Consider the following 17,059-nt stretch of genomic DNA (forward strand, 5'->3'; position numbering starts at 1 on the left):
AATAACACAAAATGTATGACAAGTGAATCTCTAACACTCTGAGCATATTCTGAAATCATGGGGCAAACTGTTTTCCTTTGCAGTGTCAAGTCATATTACTAGAACCCTGCTTAGGTTTCCGTGATTGTGCACTGAAGATAATGGATAATATTGTGCATATTCATAATGGAGGAATTTTGAGAGAATTCCATGGCTTGTCTCCACTCACCACTTTTTACTAGTGTAACTCCACAGACACTAATGCAGTTATTCTTGATTTATACCAGAGTACAAAGAGAATCATGCTCAACGTTTACATTCCTTGAGGAGTGTGTGTTGAATGAGTTGCAAGTAGGACTCACAAAGAAAAAAAATTGGATCATTATGCCCTGTAAAATGGGGGAAGAGACAGGGGAAAGGCAGCAAACTAGATATTAATGTTGGCAAGATCTGCAATAAGTTTCTTAGAGCCAAATCCCACTTTCTGTCTTAATAAGAGTTGTTGCAGAGAAGTCTAGGAGACAACTCATTATAAGCAAACTTATATGCTTACAATGCTTATATGCTTTGGCCCATAGTTTTGCTTTGTAAATTTAATAAGGACAGAGAACTAATGAGAAGAAAATAACTGACACATTCTTTGGTGAGAGGAGTGGCTTTCCCAAGATTAGTAATACTCAACAAACCACAAAATAATTCTTATTTTCACTTTTCACAGCAGCAAGTGAATTTCTGCTGACTTTATTTTTTACACTGGGAGTGGTACTTCTGGACAGGTTTATTGCTGAAAGGAAATACCTTTTTGAATGGATGCCAGTAAACACATTATACTTCGGTATAGCTGCCTTTGCTCTTGGGGTTGACATTTATGAAAAGAAATATAGTTGAAATAGTTTTCTGTGTATTTGTCAGAAGTAAGAATTATGTCTAACTGAAATTGATTATGAAGATAAAATTATCCTGTTTTTTGTCACAAGTTCATATACAAATTTCCTTATATGCTTTCTCATTTCTTTCCTTGTTGTTGAAGATGATTTTCTTTAACATTCTCACATGACACAGATCAACAGGGGAATCAGCTCTATTACAGAAGATCTTTAGAATGAAATCAACTGTGGAATGTTTTACAAATGTGGTTCAATAAACTCCAAATTTCAAAGGAAAATGATGCATACAAGAGTGTCTTGTGAATTAGCATAAAAACAGTTTTCACTTAGAATCATGCAAGATGGACCTTTGGGAGAATAGGATCATTTTCATATAGCCTGATTGGGGAAAAAAGTCTCTTACCAGGGTTCTAAAGAACAAAATTTGCATATTAATAGAAGATTAAAATGCCCATCAAGTACTCTGTAGCAATACTTTCTCTTGTCTATTTTGTTCTTCACATAAACATCTTTCATAATAAAAAGAAACTTGTGCCTCTCCAGCTATTGCACTGAGTCTCCAGGGCTTCATATCACAATAAGACAGAATTTTATGTATAATTCCTTTGAAAAAGTCTTTTGGATTGTTATTTATTAACAACATGAAAGGGTTATTTTTAACCCCCCTTAACCCTAAACAGATAATTATTTGTAAGGAAATGTCAGCTATTTTCACAAGACCTGAAAATATTTTTAAAAGGCTAATATCTAAAGAATGCATTTGTTACAAATTGACAGGTTGGTTGTCTGGTGGTGCTTTAAATATGTTTTATTAATAGTCAGCCAGAACAGTATTAGTAGGTCATTCAGAACCCAGAGTTAGGTCAGATATAACATGAATGTCATATACAGTAGTCTGCATTGAACTACAGATTAATGAATCTTCAATAAAAGCTAAATATGAAAAATAATATGATGGACTGGGAAACCTGAACAAATGAACATGGACACTCAGAGCAGATGCAAAAATATATAATTTCTAATCTCTTTGGGTATGCCAAATCCAGTGAGTTGGTGGTTGCCATTCACCCCATTGTGAGCATGACTATTCTGTATGTGTGTCATTTGTTTCGACCCTCCTCCTCAGAGCAAGTAGGTATGGGAGCTGTTAATGATTCCTTTTAAAGCTTTATCTTCAGCTCAGAGAAATAGCTCTGCAATGCAGTCATATGGTGGGTGGATTTCTTCATTGACTACATTTAGGTCAATGTATAGGACAATTATTTATTCAGCTGGACCATTCTTCCTTAATCCAGACTGAGTTGTTTCTTTTTTAAAGAAGCTACTCAATCTATCCACAAACAAGCCTGATCAAATAGAAATATGCTTGAACCTAAACCTCAAATTCAGACTTCCATGAATACTGAGAAGTTCAAAATCTGATCTGGTTCTAGATCTCTACCTTGCCAGTGGCTCCCATCTTTACAGTGGGCCAATCATCCAAGGATCTCTGAACTCTGGTTCTATGCATCACTGCTTTCAGTAATTCGAAGTGATATTTGGTTCTATGTTGTGATAAATGAAGTGTGTGTGTGGCGGGGGAGGGGGGGGCGGAAAGAGCTCCCTCTGATGGACACCCAGCCAGTTAGTTAGTTGTAAAATCCTTCTTGGTACCTGTTCTCTGCTTGCTTTACCTGTAAAGGGTTAAAAGTTCCCCAGGTAAAGAAAAGGAAGTGAGCACCTGACCAGAAGAGCCAATGGGAAGGTAGAACTTTTTCAAATTGGGAAAGAAACTTTCCCTTTGTCTGCTGTTCTCTCTGGAGCAGTAATGCTGTAAGCTGCTTTAAGACAGGTATGATTATAGATTATCAGTTCATACTTCGAACCTACTTATCTGAAGGCTCAGATATGTAAATAAAATTAGGGAATGTCTAAAAAGACGCAGTTAGGTTTATTTCTGTTTATTTTTTAAGGCTTGTGGACAGGGCCATAGCAACAAAGAATGTGGCCCCCTCCGAACATATGTCCGGGGCCCCTTACAATGAAGAAACTGGAATGTGGTATTTATTTTATACAATATACAGGGTTCATATTATGTATACATAGGCCTACTGTGTACATGTATTCCGTATTTACGCAAAGCGCTTCTTTCGAGCCTTGTTCTCCACAAATTGGTTAATCAATGCATCATAGTCCAGAGATCTGGCAATCTTGTTTTCGACTGAGATAACTGCAAGCGCAGAAAGCCTGTCATCTGTCATGGTTGAGCGCAGGATATTCTTGATCAGTTTCATTCTGCTGAAGCTCCTTTCAGCACCAGCGACAGTAACTGGTGTGGTCAGAAGAATTCTGATGCAAATGCAAAGATTCGGATATATCTCCTGAAGGCTGTTCTTGTATATGTACGTTAAAAAATTGTTTGCTGTGACAAGTCCTCTCTCTTTCTCGATGACATAAATAAAATGATTCAATTCCATTATGAGTTCGTTGGCATCAATGTCTCCCATTTTTCTTTCAAAAATTTTGCTGTGATTCTCCAGTTCATTTTCTCTGTGACACTGCTTCAGGCTGTTAGCGCTGTACAGAAATCCAAACAATTTATACCACTCCATGAGTTGGTCAAATTGCAACGAAACAGAAGATATGGCCTGATCAGTGAGAACAAGAAAGAACTGCGATATGAATTTTTCTTTGGCAGAAAGACTACTCGAATCATCAGCACATTCATAATCAAACATTCTTTTCTTACGTCGCACCCTGGTTTCTGGAAACACCTGCACAATACCCATATGCTCTGCTATTTCACGTGCATTTGTGACCACAGAGTTATATCCTGTATTTCGATAGTCTTCCAAAAACTTCATTGTAGCATCGACTTCTGCCTGCAGTACGTCAATTGACACATCTGGTGACTGAATTAATTTTCTGGTTTTATTGACGTGAAATAGTATATCGTACCACGTGTACACAGTCAGAACAAAAGGCCACGTAGTAACATGGTCTAAAAGCGCACCGGCTTTTGTTGCTGTATTGCCATCTTTCTTTTTGAGCATATATTCTTGCAAAGATGACAAAGCATTTCACAATTCTTCAAGGTGATAATGCAATGGCTTCACAGCATCAATTCTCGACTCCCAACGAGTGTCCGATAACCCTTTAACAGATATTGGCATATGTTCTTGAAGTATATCCCAACGTGAAGGTGAAGAAGAAAAGATAACGTATATTCTGTTAATCAGACTGAAAAAGTCAACAGCATATTTCGATGACTTTGCCGCATCTGAGATCACAAGATTCCAAGTGTGAGCTCCACATGGTACATACAAGGCACGGTCATTTATTTCTAGCATGCAGGCTTGAACTTCTTTATTCTTTCCTTTTATGATAACGGCGCAAATATGAGCTTGGCCTCTCATGTCAGCAATGTCTATTCCTAAGTTGTTTGCCTTTTCAAGAAACGCTTCCAATAAGCCCTCGCCAGTTGTATCATGAACATTAAGAAAACCAACAAACGCTTCACGAATATTGACACCATCTTCACTGTTGCATTCAATAAAGCATAACACTACAGACATCTGTTCTTCATGTGACACGTCAAGAGTACAGTCCAAAATAACTGAATAATATTTTGCTTTTTTAAGCTGCAATATGTTGGCCTCTTGAATGTTACTGGCAACAAGTTGAATCAGCTCGTTTTGGATCTGTGGACTGAGGTACTGAACATGTGTCTCTGCCTTCTTAATCCTCTGTAAAAGTTTGCTGAGGACAGTATCATACTTTGCAAGCAATTCAAACAGTCCCAAAAAGTTGCCATTCGAAGGATCGCTGAGCTTTTCATTACTTCCTCGAAATGCCAAGTTTCTTTCGGACAAGAAAATTAATGACATCAACCATGCGTTTGACAACATTTCTCCAGAAATCTCTTTCTTTCAGAAAAGCCTGCAATTCGAGTTGGTCAATAGATGTACGGTTTACTATGCCTGACCGAAGGTCAAACCATTTCACCATACAGTCTTGATGACCTTTGCCTGTTTCATGCTGCTGAAGTCTTTTTGACAGTGCTTTCCAAGCAGATGTTCCACAACGTAGCAGTATGTCGCCAGTGCCAAATAATTTACAACAAAAACAAAAATGGCATCTTTCTGAGCTGAGTACATTAACCATGAACATCTTATTTTCTCTCCATTTGCCATGGTTCGATAGAAATGAATACTTGTGAATCTCTGTCTTTCCTCGTTAAATGGAAATTCATAACTTTCATTCTGCTACGGTGGGCCACGTGCAACAATGTCACACACTTGCCTGTCCGATATTATAGACGGCCTATCTCCTCGATCATCAGTCAGTGGTTCAGATTCAGATACTTCTTTCCCGGCAGCAGCTGGAATATCTGTCACAGTTTGTTTGGTAGAACAACTGGCTTCACCTTCGACCTCACTTGAAGCACTTCTGGATATGATTCGTCACTGCTAGCGCTGTCCGTTTCATGTGCCTGTACCTGTACTTTGGATTGCAGCGCAAAATACGTTGACAACTTTGGAATTTTCTCAAGTTCCTTCTCGGCATCTTTTGCTGCCTTTCGTTTACTAGCTCCGCTCTTATATATTCTCTTAGTCATCACAAAGCACGCTTCTGCATTGAAAACGATAAAAAACTAAACAACTAAATTAATAGCATTTATTTGCCGACTGCCATTATGAACGCAAATACACATTCTTTGAATGGGTCCAACTAAAATTCGAAACTGACCGACAGACAACTGATGTAGCCAATAGCATTATGATGTATCATAATGACTTCACGGTTTTGTCAGTAAAACCGACATGGATTGTGCAATAGCGTCAATAAATGTCACTTACCTAGTTATACCTTACATTTTTTTTGCCACTTTTAGGGGCCCCCTTCCTTGCGGGGCCCCCTCCAGTCGGAGGGTATGGAGGGTGCTCGCTACTCCTCTGCTTGTGGACTGCCTGGCTTTCAAGCAGCCAAAAGGAAAAATGTGTCCTTTTAAAATCCTAAGGTCTGTGCTTCTGGTTCAAAACTATCTCATCTCTCTGCTACCATGTCAAGGCTGAATCCCCACTCTGTCACTTTGAGTACACAAGATGGGGGCCCTCAAGGATTTTAAAAATTAATACTTGCCACTCTGGGCTTGTATTAAACTCTCAAGGTTACAGCTTTTCTCTGACCTTGGCTTAGTAAATGCTGCCACCACCCAAATGCCAAAAACCGCCTTGGACCCAGGAAGAAGCACGTGGGAATTGCTCCTTGTGGAGTACCCTCAAGTCTTTTCATTCCACCCTCCAGGGAAGAGCTCAAAAAGAAAACAAAGGAAATTAGCTGTTGCTACCAGCAAATCAGACAACATGCACAAACCTCTTAGGACACCAAAAATCCAATCCTCTTCTTAAAAAAGATTAATTTTATTAAAAACAAAAAGGAAGAAAATACATCTTGAATTTAGGCTTTTGCTAGATTTTAAAGGAGCAATTCAAAAAATTAAGCACTCCAAAATAGCTTTCTTGGGGATTAGCTTAAAGGTTACAAGCAATCAGAAACATCTGGGGTTAGCACAGGGGAGTCCACAAGCCTTAAAAAATAAACAGAAATAAACCTAATTGTGTCTTTTTTAGACATTTCCTAATTTTGCTTACATATCTGAGGGTCCAGATAAGTAGGTTTGAGATATGAATTGATAATCTATAATCATACCTGGCTTAAAGCTGGTTGCATCATTGCTGCTCTGTGACCCTGCAACCCAGAGAGAACAGCAGACAAAGGGAAAGTTTCCCAATTTGAAAAAGTTCTACCTTCTCATTGGCTCTTTTGGTCAGGTGCCCACTTCCTTTTCTTTACCTGGGGAACTTTTAATCCTTTACAGGTAAAGCAAGCAGAGAACAGCTACCAAGAGGGATTTTATAGCTAAGTGACTGGCTGGGTGTCCATCAAAGGGAGTCATCTCCCCCACTTCATTTAACACATATGTCACGGGATACTTTACAATATTCTGTTCAAATGGGTATGAAAAATGAAGTAAGTATTGTCTGTTTTCTATTTTGAGAATTATATACTGGGACTGTCTGCCCCTTTGCCATTCCAGTTCTTAGTCCTCTATAAACTCAGACAAGTGTTAGGACGAAAAATGTGGGTGCTTTGGGAAAATGTATGCAGTAGGGGATCATTTTTCTTTTTTTTTTCTTTTCTTTTTTCTTTTCTTCTCCTTGAAAAGCTTAGTAAGCTCACAAAGTTTATAAGTCTCCTCACAGGGCTAAGTTATTTCTTCAGTCCTCTCTGTCTGTGCAACTTGGAGCAGTCTTCACAGATATCCTGCTGAGTATTAAGTGCTGGCTTCCTGCAGTGGCAGCACTTTTATTCCCCTAACCTATGCATTTTCCTCTAACCCTCATACTTACCTGACTTCAGTCTCCTGCCCACAGCTGTTCCTTGAGACCCCTTCTGCTTTTTCTTGAACTTCAGAGCGCCTCCTAATTTTGCCACACTTTTCAGTGAGAAGGGCACTATTTTACTGCACTCATCAGAAGAACCACATTAGATGTGGTATATAGGAGGAAATGACTTCCAATAACTCCCATAATCCCATGAGTGCAATTGCAAGTTTGATGGATGAATGGAGGAATAAAGCCAGGATTTTTATAACAATACTTGAATGACTTGTTCTGTAGAAACTGTGATTCTGCTAATGGGTGCGCTGCAGCTCCAATTATTTTATGGGTTTTTGGAAATCATCAGTGCAGCATTCTGTCACATTGATGCCAGTTCTGCAAATTAGACAGCAAAAGGAACCACACTCCTAACAAATGCCCTGTTGGTTGTTTTCAGGCCATTTATTCAGTTTCATACTGCTCTGGTTGAATGAAATGAAGATGAAAACTTCTGTAACAGAATCTGAAACAATATTTAATTTTTAAAAAATTTAATAACAGCATTAATTCCTAAAATAAATGACACTGAAGATGAGATTCATCCCTTTGCATAGCAGCTGTACTTAAGAATCTATATATCTACAGGGTATTGCTAACCCTGGGGGTAATCCTGTTCACTCTGAAGTCAATAGGAGTTTTTCAAGAGGCAGGCAGGTGTCTTACAGGCCATCAACATGCACAAGCATAATGACCATGCATGACCACAGCACATGTTCATGCCATTGTGGTAACTGTTCTCAAAATTGGGCTGAACTTGAACTTGTTTTTGCAGGTATTTGCTGACATTTGTTATTCATTTGTGGTAACTATGAACACAAACCAGGCATGGTAATGTGTGTGAAGTTCTGGAAATCTTTGCTTTTATCTCTGTTTCCCAGTAGGTAAAATGGGGGTAATTGTATGTATAGTACTTCACAGGGTGCTGTATGCGCTGATTATGTTGTACTTTGAAGAGGTAAAATGCTATAAAACACTAAATGTAATTAAAGGGATTTTGTACTTTACAGGGTATTGTCTGGATCATTTAATGTTTTACTGCATTTTGGAGATGTAAAATATAATTTGTGCATCTGAAAAAGATGTATGCATGTACCAGCTTACCTTGAAGAAAGTTTCTGAGAAATCAGGTGAGGGTTGGAAAGTAACTGGCTATTTCTGTATGTAATTGGCTACTGCTGTGGGGACTTAGAGCCAGCTTTCCAAAATTCATTTGGTCCCAGGTAGGGGTGCTAAAGAGTGCTGCCAGAAAAGTATTTCCAATTTTCTGTCCACTAATTCAAATAAGAATAGATCAGAGGTCCAGCTGATCATCCTGCTCTCTCAGGAACAAATGCCAGGCCCAGAGCTTTCTGTGCTTGCTGAAAGCTCCAGGTCACTTGGATGAAGAAAGGTCTTTAAACAACAGACTTAATTTCTCGTCCTATCAACAACCAGCTCTTCCATTTGGTCCCAGTCTTTGTATGAAGTTACTATTTTTTAATATAACGCCATAGGCTTATATGATACACAGACTTAAAAGACGTATTCCATGCCCCATAGAGCTTAAAATCTGAATGCTCTCTCCTGCAATTTTACTAATATGAGCACTTTCATTTAAGTCAATGTAAGTAAGGCTTTATGATGGAGAAATCATTTGGACAACAACTAGATTAAGGAAAGGGGAAAGGAGTTGCAATTTGAATGATTTAGCTTTTGCACACATCTTCATTCTGGGGTTGTCTGACTTTTTACATTTAGAGGAGATTTTGGCAATACAAAACTAGACACATTCAAAGTCATTACATACTAAATCTAATATTTTAGCCTGTGCCACTTCCCACGATAAATAAATAATAAATAAATAAACCATGATATTTACCCAGAAAATTTAATAGTTCTTTGCACTGATTTTTCACCTGTTTTTGTTGTTGTGGTAATAAACACATAAATTCCTAAGAAAAATTAAATGAAATAAAAATTGAAAATGAAGGGCCCTAAGTATCTATAATCTTTCTTCTTTCTGCCAGCTCTAATAAAATACCCTTTCACTGAGCCATATATACAAGCAGCTATTGGGACCAGGGCTAGCAACTACAAGTCCTAGTTGCTGAAGCACCTATAGTGCTTGCCACTGAGGTTGTCTACACTGCAAATAAATACTCACATCTGGCTCGTGTCAGCTGACTAGGGCTTGCGGGGCTAGGTCTATGGGGCTGTTTGTTTGCTGCTTAGACTCTCTGGAGTCTAGGCCCTCACACATTTAAACAGCCCCATAGCCTGACCTCTGTGAGTCATAATCAGCAGACATGGGCCAATGGCAGGTTTTAATTGCAGTGTAGACATACCCTGTGTTGCCTGACACGCTACTGGTACCTTAGGGGTTTGGTGTACTCTGGTACTGAGCAGCAGCTATCATTACACTTGCATTCAGCTGGTAGCATGTCCCTGCTGGTTCAAAAGCTGTAGGATTAAGTCCTATAGCAGAATTTAGGCTCCATCCAAGGCTGATGATATAGTACTAGGCAGAGCTATATTGTTAAAGTTCCTGCCTTTCATATGAGGTGTAAATGGAAGTCTCACTGGCACTTCTATTAGCACTTGTCATTTGAGGATCTCAAAGTATTCGCAAGCATCAATTAAGTTTCACAATATCCCTAAGTTGATGAAGTACAGTAGGAATGTTTATCTTCCATCTGGACAGCCACCTGAAAAGTATATAGGAGAACCTTGATGTTATGCTCTCATATTTCCTTTCTCAGCTAAACAGGTTCTAATGTTCAAGGCTATTGTTGGTTACATAATGGCTTATCCATTTGTGTATAGTCATTTTGCTACGGTATATTTTGTGAAGTGCTTTGAAATAACTTGAGTACAAATATATAAAAAATATATTGAAGTATACTACAAGAGACCTGTATTGTAGTTGATTCTTAAGACTACAACACATTCCTCTTTGGAGACATCTTTTTATAACCAAGCTCCTGGCTCCCAAGGACAAACTTAAACAGCCAGCTCTAATTAGCCAAGGTACAGTATGTAATGGAAAGCTGTATTTTGACTGCAAGCATTTTAGCTTGTGTTTTGAAGCAGTAGGGAGGCTGGGCAGCCTTTAGAGTATATGATAAATACTAGTCTGGACTTCTGAGACTTTAATTATCAATGAGATACAGACAGCATGAGCAGGAAATAAACTTAATGACACATGGTCTCAAACACTTAAAGTAAAAAGGATTGGATCACTTCCTCTGGGAATCTATCCAGGTGATTTTATGACCTGGATTTTGATAATTGCTTAAGTGTGCTTTACAGCAAAGTCCTAATAGAAGCGTCTAAATCTTACTTGGCAACTTTGGGGAACAAAGATATTCCCTTTAAAAAGTTGATTGCTTTTCTATGGAAGCAGTTATCTTTGATTTATATAGCTTCTGATGTGAGCTTTGCTAAAGCTGCTGAATAATCCAATAAGGATCATATAGTACCATGCCCTTTACATTTCCTCCAGCAGCTATGTATGAAGCTTTTTGTTTGACTCAGGAAATGGGCTAAAAGCCTCCTTCGTTCATCTATATTCACAATGTTTGTGATAATATTATCTTTCATTTCAATTCTGTAAGCACTAACTCTAAGGCAATACTGTGGTTTTAGGAAAGCTTTTTTCCTGAGCTTTTCTTTGTTCAGTGGGTTTGAATGTCTTTCAGGGAGATTGGCAGCGCCATTCTCTAAGGTGCATAAAAACTAAAAGTAAAAAAAAACAAAAGCAAAAAACCCAACCCTCCTTTACTTCCCTTCCTCAGTACATAAAAATAAAAAGCAAGGACTTCACATGTCCAGATTATCTGTTGAAATACTGTATGGCATTGTCATCAGATAATTCAGACTTATCTGGGGTGTGGTATGGAGTGGGGGAATTATTGTTCCCTGCTTTATTGTTTCTGGACTTTTTCCCATATACACAATCTTTTCAATTACTGACTTCAGTCTGTCTATCCTAATATATTCATATTGAAAGATCTTTATTTTGTGAAAGGCTCCATAGTGTTTTAATAAAGAATGAGGACATTCTCTGTCTTTCTCATGTCTATACAACTTACAGAAAAATCAGAATTGTATGCTCAATTTTGTTGCACTGTGTGTTACATGGAACTGGGTTTTTCTCAGTTGGAATGGTTCAGCTCCTCCCTCTGATATCTAGATCACTATATCCTGATATATGTTGTCACTAATATACAGAATATACTACATTTTTGTTGCCTGTCTCTATACTTTTTCCAATTTTAATATATCTTTTCTGACAGGGGCTGACCAGAACTAACTGAATTGCTTCTTTATATTTAGTTTTAGAACTAGTTTCAATTAACTAAAAAAGGAAGGTAAACATGCCTGGGCACAATGATCTGGACACCCATGGGATGGATCCAAGTGGCAGGCTGCAACTTTGTTTAACACAAGGAGGGACATTATGTACCTTCCTTTCTCACTGCATGAATTTAACTGTATCCAGTATGGTGTTCAGATGCCCACCTTATACCCAGTAGCATGGCTGTATGGCTGGGCCCACCCTAGTACTCAGCTTGCTTCTGAATCCTTTCCACCTCTCCTTCATGGATGGGGCAGAGGTTCCCTACAGAGGACCTCACTCCACAAAAACTTCATGTCTCCTCTTTTCCCATATGGAAAAGGAGCAACAGCCCCATGCTAGGTCTCATTTACCTCTGGGAGTAGTTTCTTTTTATCCTTATCTGCACTGAACATTGGCTGCAAGATGCAACAAGCTAAAACAATCTTATTTTTCTTAATGTTAAGACTTAATTCTGTAAACTAACTGTAAGATATGTTGTTGCACAACCAGAAGTTAAGGCCTTGATGCAGAAATTGCTGGCTGAAGTTCTATGACCTGTGTTTTGCAGGAAGTCAGGCTAGATAATCATGATAGTGCCTTCTGGCTTAAAAGTTATGAGCCTGCATATCTAAATGGAAAAAGATATATATATATATATATATATATATATATATATATATATATAATATATATAATTTAGGGACCTCAAGAGTCTATCCCTGCACTCAAGGCAGGACTAAGTATTATCTAGACCAGTGGCTTTCAGCCTTTCCAGACTACCAAACTCCTTCAGGAGTCTGATTTGTCTTGCATACCACAAGGTTCACCAAAATTAAAAACTCGGGCTTTGGCTTCAGCCCCATGTGATGGGGTGTGGCATTGGCTTGGACTTCCTGTCCTGGGCCCCAGCGAGATTAACATTGGCCCTGGCAACCCCATTAAAATGAACTCACAGTTTGAAAACTGTGGATATAATCTATAGAATAGTATAAACAAGTCACTCTCTATGAAAAAGTTTAGTTTATACTGACTTTGCTTGTGCTTTTTATGTAGCCTATTGTAAAACTAGGCAAATATCTAGATGTGTTGATGTACCGCTAGGGAAGACATCTGCAAATACCTAGGAGTATGTGTACCCCTGATTGACTGATCAAGACCATCCCTGACAGCAATGTTCCCTCTATTCTTTTCCATCCATGGTGCACATAACAAAATTCATTCTGCACAATATCGAGGTAATGTGCGGATATGCACTACCAGCAGAAACAAAAAACCTAGATATAATATATATTTTTTAAAAGTTATCATTGAGGTAATTACTCTAGCCAGGACAGGTTAGGCATTTTAGAACTCACTACTCAAACATTTAAATTTAAGCATAAGTTAAAAATAAAAATGTAATGCATAGATCAGTCAAAAAACTAAAATTTACAGCACTTTGAAAGAATACAATTACAGAGAATATATGTGAATTGCAGGAAGTACCAGGACGTAACAACACCAACAATAATACAAGTATGTGCTGGGAAGCGAGTGTGAAAGACTGTGTGTTGTGTGACACAGACACTGTGTGTGTGCTGGTTGCTGGGGAAGTCTATGGGAAATCTGTCTCTTTAAGGCACTCATTACCACTATAAGGCTTGTTCAGACCTCATACCACAGCAGCTCTCCTACTCTTGAGCCCTTCTCCCTCCCACCCGCTCTGTGGAGATGGGGTACATGGACAGGGGATTAGGTGGGGGGAGGGGGGACATCCTGACATCAGTGCCTCCTCTCCCCTCCACTCTACCTAGCAAGCAGGAGGGTCCCAGAAGCAGCTGGCCAGGGGCTTCAAGGCAGAGGGCAGGAGCAAAGCGACATGGGGCGGTGTACCTGAACGCATGCTCCCGGATGTGCGTGGTTCTGCTAATGAAGTGTATGGCACTTGATTCTCTCATGGGCAGCCACACGCCTGTGCAGCTTAGAGGGGACACAGCCTGACAGGTGTTTGTCTAACCTGCTCTTAAAAATCTCCAGTGATGGAAATTCCACAACCTCCCTAGGCAATTAATTCCAGTGCTTACTCACCCTAACAGTTGGGAAGCTTTTCCTAATGTCCAACCTAAACTTTCCTTGCTGCAATTTAAGCCCATTGCTTCTTGTCCTATACTCAGAGATTAAGGAGAACAATTTTTCTCCTTCCTCCTTATAACAACCTTTTATATACTTGAAAACTGTTATCCTGTTCCCTCTCATTCTCCTCTTCTCCAAACAAAACAAACCCAATATTTTCAATCTTCCCTCATAGGTCACCTTTTTTAGAACTTTAATCATTTTTGTTTCTCTTCTCTGGACTTTCTCCAGTTTGTTCACATCTTTCCTGAAATGTGGTGCTCAGAACTGGGCACAATACTCCAGCTGAGGCCATATCAGTACAGAGTACAGCGGAAAAATTACTTCTCATGTCTTGCTTACAAAACACCTACTAATACATCTCAGAATGATTGATTGCTTTTTTTGGCAACATTTTTGCACTGTTGACTTATATTAGCTTGTGATCTACTCTGACCCCCAGATCCCTTCTGTAGTCCTTCCTAGGCACACATTTCCCATTTTGTATTTGTGCAACTGATTTTTCCTTCCTAAGTGGAGTATTTTGCATTTGTCCTTACTGAATTTCATCCTGTTTACTTCAGACCATGTCTCCCCTTTCTCCCCAGATCATTTTAAATTTTGCACTTCTAACCCCTCCCAGCAAATTTTATAGAGTATTGGCTATGCCATTAACTAACTCATTGATGAAGATATTGAACAGAACCGGACAAGGAACTGATCTCTGTGGGATCCACTTGAATGCCCTTCCAGCTTGACTGTGAATCACTGATAACTACTCTTTGGGAATGATTTTCCAACTTGTTATGCACCCTCCTGGTAGCTCCATCTTGGTTATATTTCCCTAGTTGTTTATGAAGTCATACAAGACAATATCAAAAGCCTTACTAAAGTCAAGATACACCACACCTGCCACTCCCCCCCATCCACAAAATTTGTTACCCTTTCAAAGAAAACTTATTGGGTTGGTTTGACACAATTTGTTCTCCATAAATCCATGCTACTACTTATCACTTTATTATTGTCTAGGTGTTTGCAGACTACTTAATTATTTGCTCCACTATCTTTTTCCAGGCACAGGAGTTAAACTGATTGGTCTGTAATTCCCTGGGTTGTCCTTATTTTCCTTTTTATAGATTGGGTACTGTATTTGCCCTTTTGAACTTCTCTGAATCACTCCTATCTTCCATGACTTTTCAAAGATAATTGATAATGGCTCAGATATCTCCTCAATCAGCTCCTTGCATATTCTGGGATGTATGGTGACTTGAAGACATATAACTTGTGTAAGTAATTTGTAACTTGTACTTTCCCTATTTTAATTTCTGATCCTATCTCATTTCTACTCCAAAATCAGAGTTTGACTAAACCAACAATTTCCTTCCTTAAATTTTCAATTAAAGTTTCAAGAGTGGCTGAGAATCATTACATCTCCTCCAAGGAGAGATCTTGTGTGCGTGCGCGCACCACAAATCCTAAACACCTAATTCTTTCCATTAGGAAGCAGAAAAGGATTAAGCAAAAACTCTAAACTGGAATCACAAGCTTTCCAACCTCTGTAACATCACTTTGTTTGGATACATGGCAACTTAAGTACTTCTTTAATTGCTTTAATTATTAGCGTCCCAGATTTCAGTTACCATTTTTCTAAGTTAAAAGGTCCTCAAGGGTGTCTAAAATCCTCTCTTGTAAACTTTCTTCCATGACATTATTTAGTGAAAGTGGTAAACTGTATTTAGTAAAAGTTCCCTGAAGTGTCAAATTGGGACAATATTACAGACTGAGTAAACAGAAAAACAAGTACATTAATGAAGAGGCCATTGTGACCATCCATAAGAGGGTGATTCTAATGAAAATCACACAGCATAAAATGATGGTTAGAGAATTAGGCCAACATTGTCAACCTGACGTACCAAAGCTGAGCACCTAGGTCAAAATGTGGGCTGCTAAATAAAGATGTTTTTAATAGCTAAGCATGTAAAGCACCCATTGAACTCACTGGGAGCTGCAAATGCTCAGCTCTTAAAAACACTTTTACTTAGCTGCCTCCATTTGGATTTAGGCACTACAGTTAGAAAGTGTTGGCCTTAATTGTCAAATGTGTTGCATGAGATTATACCTCTGCACCATCATAGGCATCTCCATGCCTTTTAAAAATTGGTATGATTTTTTTCAGTAGGGTAGCCAGACTTTATGAACTAGGTTTTCAAATGTGGGCACTGGGACTGTCTGTACTTCAACAAATGAGCAGACAGTGATTGTCTGCAAATAAATAAAAATTGCATATGCAGTTAACTGATATGCATATGCAAATAATGATTTGTATGGGCAAAAACAGGCTTTTGTGAATTGGTCTCAATGCGCAGAAATATATTCTGATGGATGCAGCCAATGGGCCCAAACTTCCAAATGGTCACACACAAAATTGCTCAAGCCTAGGCTATCCAAAGGGATAAAAATTAAATAATTCTGTGAAAGGCATATTGTCAGTTGCAAAAATGTAAGATGAATTGGGGGCTGATCCAAAGTGCATATAATCAATGGGAGGCTTTCCACTGAGTTCTGTTGACCTCAGTGGGTATTGGATCAGGGCTTTCTATGTTACAATAGGTAGAGGTTGGGTATAATTTGTAAAGTTGTTAATTGGCTTGCAAAGAAAGGACAATCTCTGTTTCGTAAAACTTAAAGCACTTAGGAGAGGAGATTTCCCCCTGTAGGAAAAGTTAGCTTTCTATTAGGATGTTTCTTTTTTTTAAAACAAGATTATAAAAGGAGTGGAAAAAATAAAATCACAGTCAAGTGGAGAAAGAAAATCTAAAATAATTAATTGTTAGTATAATTATAATAAATGAGCAACAAATTGTTGGAATTAAAACTTGTCTGACAGAGGAAAATTATAGTCTACTTGGTATTGCTGATTTGAGGGAACTGATTTCAGAATGTGGGGCCATAGGATATTCTGGAAGGCTAAAATAAAATAAGAAGGGTAAGACATGTTATATATCAAGTGAAATTTAGAGGTTAAGGAATTGAAACTGTCAACTGCTGAGAAATATAGTGAATCAGTCTTCCCTGAGCCAGAAGCTAGAAGGACTAATGAGCTAATAATAGTGCACACTTGGAACCCCTAGGACAAGAGAGACATCAGAATGATACAGTGAGATTAAAAGGCTTGGAAAAATTACCCTGATTGTGGTTAAAACCTCTACAAATTAATCTGGATATAATTAGAGATACATGGAATGATGGAAACCATGACAATCAAAATGTTGGGGCACTTCAAAATATTAAGCCTTCATGGTCAAAAGACATGAGTATAGACTTCAACAATTCTTCTAGTTGCCCTACCTCCTCAGTTTTGG

This window comes from Gopherus evgoodei, chromosome 6 (assembly GCF_007399415.2).
Source record: "Gopherus evgoodei ecotype Sinaloan lineage chromosome 6, rGopEvg1_v1.p, whole genome shotgun sequence".
In the NCBI taxonomy this organism is placed as follows: Eukaryota; Metazoa; Chordata; order Testudines; family Testudinidae; genus Gopherus; species Gopherus evgoodei.